The sequence below is a fragment of the Rissa tridactyla genome, chromosome 4 (genome assembly GCF_028500815.1).
Source record: "Rissa tridactyla isolate bRisTri1 chromosome 4, bRisTri1.patW.cur.20221130, whole genome shotgun sequence".
Classification (NCBI taxonomy): domain Eukaryota; kingdom Metazoa; phylum Chordata; class Aves; order Charadriiformes; family Laridae; genus Rissa; species Rissa tridactyla.
Window position 1 is genome coordinate 88,514,975 of NC_071469.1, and position 6,417 is coordinate 88,521,391.

A 6,417-nucleotide genomic window follows, 5' to 3' on the forward strand; every position below is an offset into this window, starting at 1 on the left:
AATGGGTAGTGCCGCCTCTTGTCTCCTGTAACATACAAAAGTCTTCCACTGGTATGTAACTCTAGTTTTAAATAATTTCCCCTGTTGCTCCTAAATTGATTAATTGTGCAGGATGGCCACTTCGGTGAAGTATTTAGGAGGCCGATGTACAGAGGCACGGACTTATACATGGAAAAGGCAAGGCCGTTCTTCACGGGGCACAATCTTTTTATTGATATTTTACCTGATGTACTTCATATAATCCGTGAAGCTTTCTAACCAGCTTCTACAATGGACTTGAAAGTCATTGGATGGTTACAGAATGAAACAAAACATATTTATTGAGGTATATCCGTAGCAATTAAAAACAAACCCCAAAACTTAAAACTCTTTTGTTTTTAAATTACGTCAATAGCTTTCGAATATCCATAGGTTTCTACAGGAAACCTAGTACGAAGTTATTCTTTACACTGTGTTAGAGCTGATATTATGGCAAATGTAGAGAGAACAAAATAGAGAGAATGGAGGAGTCACAAGGATGTTCATGAGAATCACCCAGTCAGATCTGTCACTTATTAGCTCCCAGATTCGGGGCATGCAGTTTACATTTCCTCTTATAAAACCCAGTAAATTATATTAAACTTGCCACTGTTTTAAATATAACAGAAGTAAATACTCCCTGCATGCAAAATTTCATGGAAATCTACTTTTTGCATTTGGTTCCTCAGGAGTTGTCTGAGCAACACAGCCCCCTCATTTTCCATCACGCACACCATCATTCCTGTTGTTTACTTTTATTTTGATTATTGTAAAATCACGACTGGCCAAATGACAGACCAAAGGCTTAAAGTGACAGAAAGAAGCGCCATTGAGCAGCAACACGGAGAGAAGAATCAAGCGCATATCACGCCTAAGCTGATAGCAATTCTGGAGTGATTTCTGCAACACCCAAATTTTTAATTGCTTTTCTGATTAACCCAGTTTATCAAATGCATCATGGTCAGAGAACTTGTTACACATCAGCCAACACCATCTGACTGGGGGGGAAAAATCCTCACCATCGCGCAGACGGTAAAACCAGGGGAATTTGCACAGAAAGTCTTTGGCAGGTCCAAACTGCCACAAAGGGGTTGTGATGAAATGTTCACATTTCAACCCAAAAGGAGCAGCCCCAGCCCCAGCTAGCAGGGGAAGTAGCTCCAATTGGCAGTTCCAACACGAGCCTGAGTCAGAACCTCTTCACATTTCTCCCCATTGTTCTGTCAAGCCCTGATGCTGCACAGACGACACCAGCCCAACCCCGGGACTCAAGCTGATGGGACTGCAAAGCTCCAAACAATGAAGAACGAAGGGCCTACGGGCATTAACAGAAAGTTCACAAATAACAGCTAACAAGCAGTGGCACAAAAGGCTTGCCAACCAGACAGCTCAAAGCGACCACGGTGTTCATTCTTTGTGTTAGCTCTTTTAATATTAAAAACAAACAAATAGCGAAGATCAAAATATTCATAAATTACACTGCCCTCTCCTTCCCTTCCATCTGTATTTTCACACCAAGCTTTCGGAGAGCACACGTGCATTTTGGTAGGCACAGGGACAAGAGTTTGCAAGGTGGGGTCGTCAACCGTAGGATGGCAGGCAGCAAAGGCAGAGATCGCACAAGCACGCAAAGGGCACGCGTGCGCACACACACGCAAAGACATTTTACATTAACAGCCTCCAAATCTCCGTCTTTACAATCACTGAACTGAACAAATTAATTTTTATTTTGTGTTGTTTTCAGGTTCATTTAGGGCAGGGTGAGGAAAGGGAAGATACAGGCTAGTCAACTAAACTACTGTCTGCCCTCATTATTTCAATTCAGGGACTGACAGTACAAGACTTAATATTACAATAAAGCAAAACTGGTGTCAGCAAAAAAAAAAGTTTCGATGACACACTGATATGGAACACTATGATACACTGGTAAAAACTATGTGAAAACCAGAAACACATAAGACTGCAATTTAATCTTTTTATTTGAAATATAAATATTGTTACTATCAAGCTTGACAGTATAGAAAATGTGTGCCCTGCAGCCTTCTGACAAAACAAAATTTATATTTAAAACTTCCTGAAATAATGCCTTTCATATGTGGAGTTTTGTCACATTGCAGCGGCTCTGAGCCTACCTTATGGTCCTGCACCTTTAATTATTTTATGCCTAGAAGACACATTTTAAATAGAAGAGGCGGGTTACAAGAGTTTTGACAGCTGTGGATGATTAAAATACTGACAACATGCACTATATAAAATTCCCTGAGGTTTTAGCTGGGTACTCGCACGAAAGTTAGCGATTAGATTCCCTCCCCCCCTGCCAAATCCCACCAGCATGAAATGTTCGTACCACTGGCCTGTTACCCCCTCCTCTTTAAGCAATGCAAACCTTTTCCTTTACTTTTTTTTTTTTTAAATAATATCTCAAGGCCACATACTTGAAAATTGGTCAACAAATTTGATTTAGTAATCTGTTCCCATTTAACAAATATGCAGCCAGGTTTCATGACCAGCTGTTCTGTATCATTGCATGAATGGAGGGATGGGAAACCGTTTAAAATGTATGAATGGTTTTAGGTTTTGTTTTCACCCACCCCCCCTTTACAAGAGTCTTACAGCTTGTGCTAATTTTCTGGCCTCTTGACCTACATGTTTGGGTTGTGCAAAATATTATATGACGAGAGAAAAAGAGTGCTCCCTAGTTCAGAAAAAACACTGAAGTACATTCTTAACCTTAACTCTGCCAGCTGCCCCCTGACTTGAGTTAGGGACGTATTTATGTACTTTGGTTAAACTGGGACTCTGCCCTTCAAGTTCTCCAAATTAAAAGCTGCATATGAAATAACATTAATTACACTGAGTTGAGCTGTTGCTACAACTATGTCAGTCTGTCCCTCCCTTTATTACGCTCCTGGACAAGGAGTCAAAGAAATCCTAGAACACGCAAATCACCTCCAGAAATACATGAGCAACTGCAGAGTCTGACTATCTGGATGTGGGTCATAAGTTATTGTTTATTTTTATTATATTTAATTCATTTTAACTTGTTTAGACACCTCAAAATGCAAGAAAAGACAAAGAAGGAAATCTTATCACCAAAGAGCAGACTTATCATTTGGATGTTCCTTTCGAGCCCAGAAGAGAGGCTGGCGAAAAGGCAAAGATGGATGTGGGATAAACCAGTTTCCACACTGATGGTGGGAAAGCACATCCTCCGTCAGTCTCATGAAGCTCCCTGGCAGAGGTGAAGTTTAAGGATGGATGGAAAGTGCTCTAAATAAAGCAGAAATGATCCAGAGATACTTGCAAGCCAAGAAGCAAAGAGACACCCCCAAGCGCCATACAACATAAGGGGGAGGGGGTGCAAAATCTCATCGAATCAACTCAAATACTTCTAATTCTGCTAAATCTTTCTGAGCAGCTATTCCACCAAAATCAGTATACATTGTGAGACCAAACACAGGACTTATTTACCAACCAGGGACCGAAGGAACATGGTGGAACTTAAACTCTTAATGTGTGTAATAGGACACGCACAATTATTTTCTCCGTATGCAATAAAAATTTCCCTGTTGACTTCCATTCCTGAATCCCACCGGCTACAGTGACATCTCAGTGAATCCAGGGGTGGGGTGAGCTCTCCATGCTCTCCATGTGCTCACCCTACCACCACCCCCACCACAGCAAGCCCTGGCTCAGCCCGTCCCTCTGCCCCCTGGCCCCTCCTCAGAAAGAAACTCGTACGCCCGGGTGGGATGAGACACGTGGCCAGCAGATCGAGGGAGGTGATTCTGCCTCTCTACTCTGCTCTCGTGAGACCCCAGCTGGAGTACTGTGTCCAGCTTTGGCGTCCCCAACATAAGTAGGACATGGACCTGTTGGAACAGGTCCAGAGGAGGGCCATGAAGATGATCAGAGGGCTGGAGCACCTCTCCTATGAAGACAGGCTGAGAGAGTTGGGGTTGTTCAGCCTGGAGAAGAGAAGGCTCCAGGGAGACCTTAGAGCCCCTTCCAGTACCTAAAGGGGGCCTATAGGAAAGATGGGGAGGGACTCTTGATCAGAGAGTGGAGTGATAGGATGAGGGGTAACAGTTTTAAACTGGAAGAGGGGAAATTTGGATGAGATATTAGGAAGAAATTCTTTACTGTGAGGGTGGTGAGACACTGGAACAGGTTGCCCAGAGAAGCTGTGGATGCCCCTTCCATGGAAATGTTCGAGAACAGGCTGGATGGGGCTTTGAGCAACCTGGTCTAGTCCCACAGCAGGGGGGCTGGAGCTGGATGATCTCTAAGGTCCCTTCCAACTAAAACTACTATATGATTATGTGATGCTATGGGCTGAACTCCTGGTTTAGGCAGGGAGAAGATCAGGTCTGTAGCACGCAGGATGCAGCACACCCAGCCTGTAATCTAAATGCAGCTGTTGATACCACTCTATGAAGAAATGTGTGGTTTGCCATTCAGGGAATCTCCATCAGGAGAGTCCCACGTGCTTTTTGTGTCTTCAGGAGCAGCAGAAAGTGACTTTCCTGTACAGAGGGATGCAGGAATTGTTCAGTTTTCACGCGCCCGCTCTCCCACAGGGCACACAGTATACTTGCAACTATGTAATCTTTTTTTTTTTTTTGTATTAATGATTATGTATATAATTTTGATTGTAGATCTGTGCAGGCCATGAAGATTTAATAACTCTGATATTATCAAAGACAGGGAAAGGACAAGGTTCTTCTCCTTACAGTGCCGTGTGAGTTACTGAAGCACAAGTAAAATTGCAGAAATGAGAGCCAAAAATAGTTGAAGTATTTGATTAAAGAAGTACAAGGACATAATAGGAATTTATCAAATGCTCCTATTATGTTTGGCCAAGGTACAGAACACTCCTTTTAATCTTCAATATTTGTAAACAGCATGTTGGATATCTTTTTTTCTATTAGAAATAAGGAGGGACTTTTCCTTCCTTGAAAAATCAGAAATCCACCAGAACAATAGAGCCAGAACCAGAACAACAGAATTTCATACAACACCCCTTCACTTCCTAGGAAAACATTACTTACAGCAAAGCGTATTTGGGAAGCGATGCCCGTAAACAAGTGCCTTCGGCCATGTGGCTTGAGGGTTTCAAAGTGCATCAGGCGAGCAAATTGCACCTTCTTCCTTCCTGCTCTTTCCCCATGCTAAAAAAAAAAAAAAGGTTCTGAAGACAACTTATCTAAAAAGTGAAAAATATGTAGGTTATTGGAGTGGCAGTGCCCACTGAAATCATCTGGGGTTTTTAACCTTCAAGCCAGTGAGAAATAAGCCAAGGATTCAGTGCCAAAGAACTAGTTGTGCAAAAGCCAGGCATCTATGCACCCTAATTATGTTGTCTACAGCGTGCTAGAAAGGCTGAAAGTGGGGGAGATGGGTGCTCCTCCACCCCTTTTCCACCACTCAGTCATCCCTGTGAGATCAGCAGCATCTGCTCATTTCCAGATCATCTTCAGAAGACCAGTAACCTTGACAATCGCTGCCCTTCAGCTGGCCAGGGGCTCGGGGACTATTTGCAAGAAGTAGCTGAGAGCATCAGAGATTTAGGAGTATGTCTTTTAAAAAAAAATAATCAGGGAATATTTAAAGCATCCCCATCACCCCACCCTTGGGAAAACGAGTTATTAAAAATGCTGGAATGCAATCTGTGTCAAAGGAGACATTACATCAGTCGCTCGTCCGCCTGCTTTTTGTTGTTGTTCAAGTTCTCAGTACAGCAAAAGAATGAAATACATAACCTGGTGTCCTTGTCTTCAAACCTTCATTGTTATATATAGGATATTGCTGAGTATTTTATGGCTACTGCTGTTTCCTCAATAGAAACTACCCGATACAGATGTTCAAGCATTGGTCTGTAAAACAGTGTCTATTAGAGCAGTTAAGTCACACAACTCAGCTCTTTCTAGCTTCCCAGTTCGTTACATATATCATACCGTATATTAGTGGTTGAATCATCACTTTCCAACTGATTTTGGATTTTCACAATGCACGGCTTCTAACGCACACGCTGATCTGTTCCGGGTCTGTCTCTCATCTGTCTTCGCACAAGTAGTTACAGCTCAGTATTTTTGTATCCAATTATGAAGAAAGATGAGAATGAAATGGGAAATAAAAAAGTGACAGGTAGAATTACAGAACAAAATGGTATCGTACGCCTGCTTGATGCTAATTGGTTTTCTTAACTGTTTAAAATCTGTGGCATAGTATAAAATAACCCAACAGGAGTGGTCTGCCAGCCATTTTTGCCACGTTTTTAGTCAACTTAATTTACTTAGTGGGAACTCTAATACATTTTGGCTGCTGAGGATCAAAACAGACACACCAAGGATGACCTTTATGGCACACAAAAAAGGGGGATAAAAGAGGAAACAACTG

The 6,417-nt window shown here is 42.3% G+C and overlaps 1 long non-coding RNA gene across 1 annotated transcript in view; it reads right to left on the minus strand.

The window, feature by feature from the left end:
* The window catches only part of LOC128909211 (uncharacterized), a 28,947-nt gene extending 22,740 nt beyond the window's left edge, over positions 1-6,207 (minus strand). The window contains exons 1-2 of the long non-coding RNA XR_008466282.1: positions 5,976-6,207; positions 5,070-5,189 (exon numbers count right to left, since the gene is read on the minus strand). This is a non-coding gene — a long non-coding RNA (uncharacterized LOC128909211). The remainder of the gene's footprint in view (positions 1-5,069; positions 5,190-5,975) is intronic.
* Between the last annotated feature and the right edge of the window lie 210 nt (positions 6,208-6,417).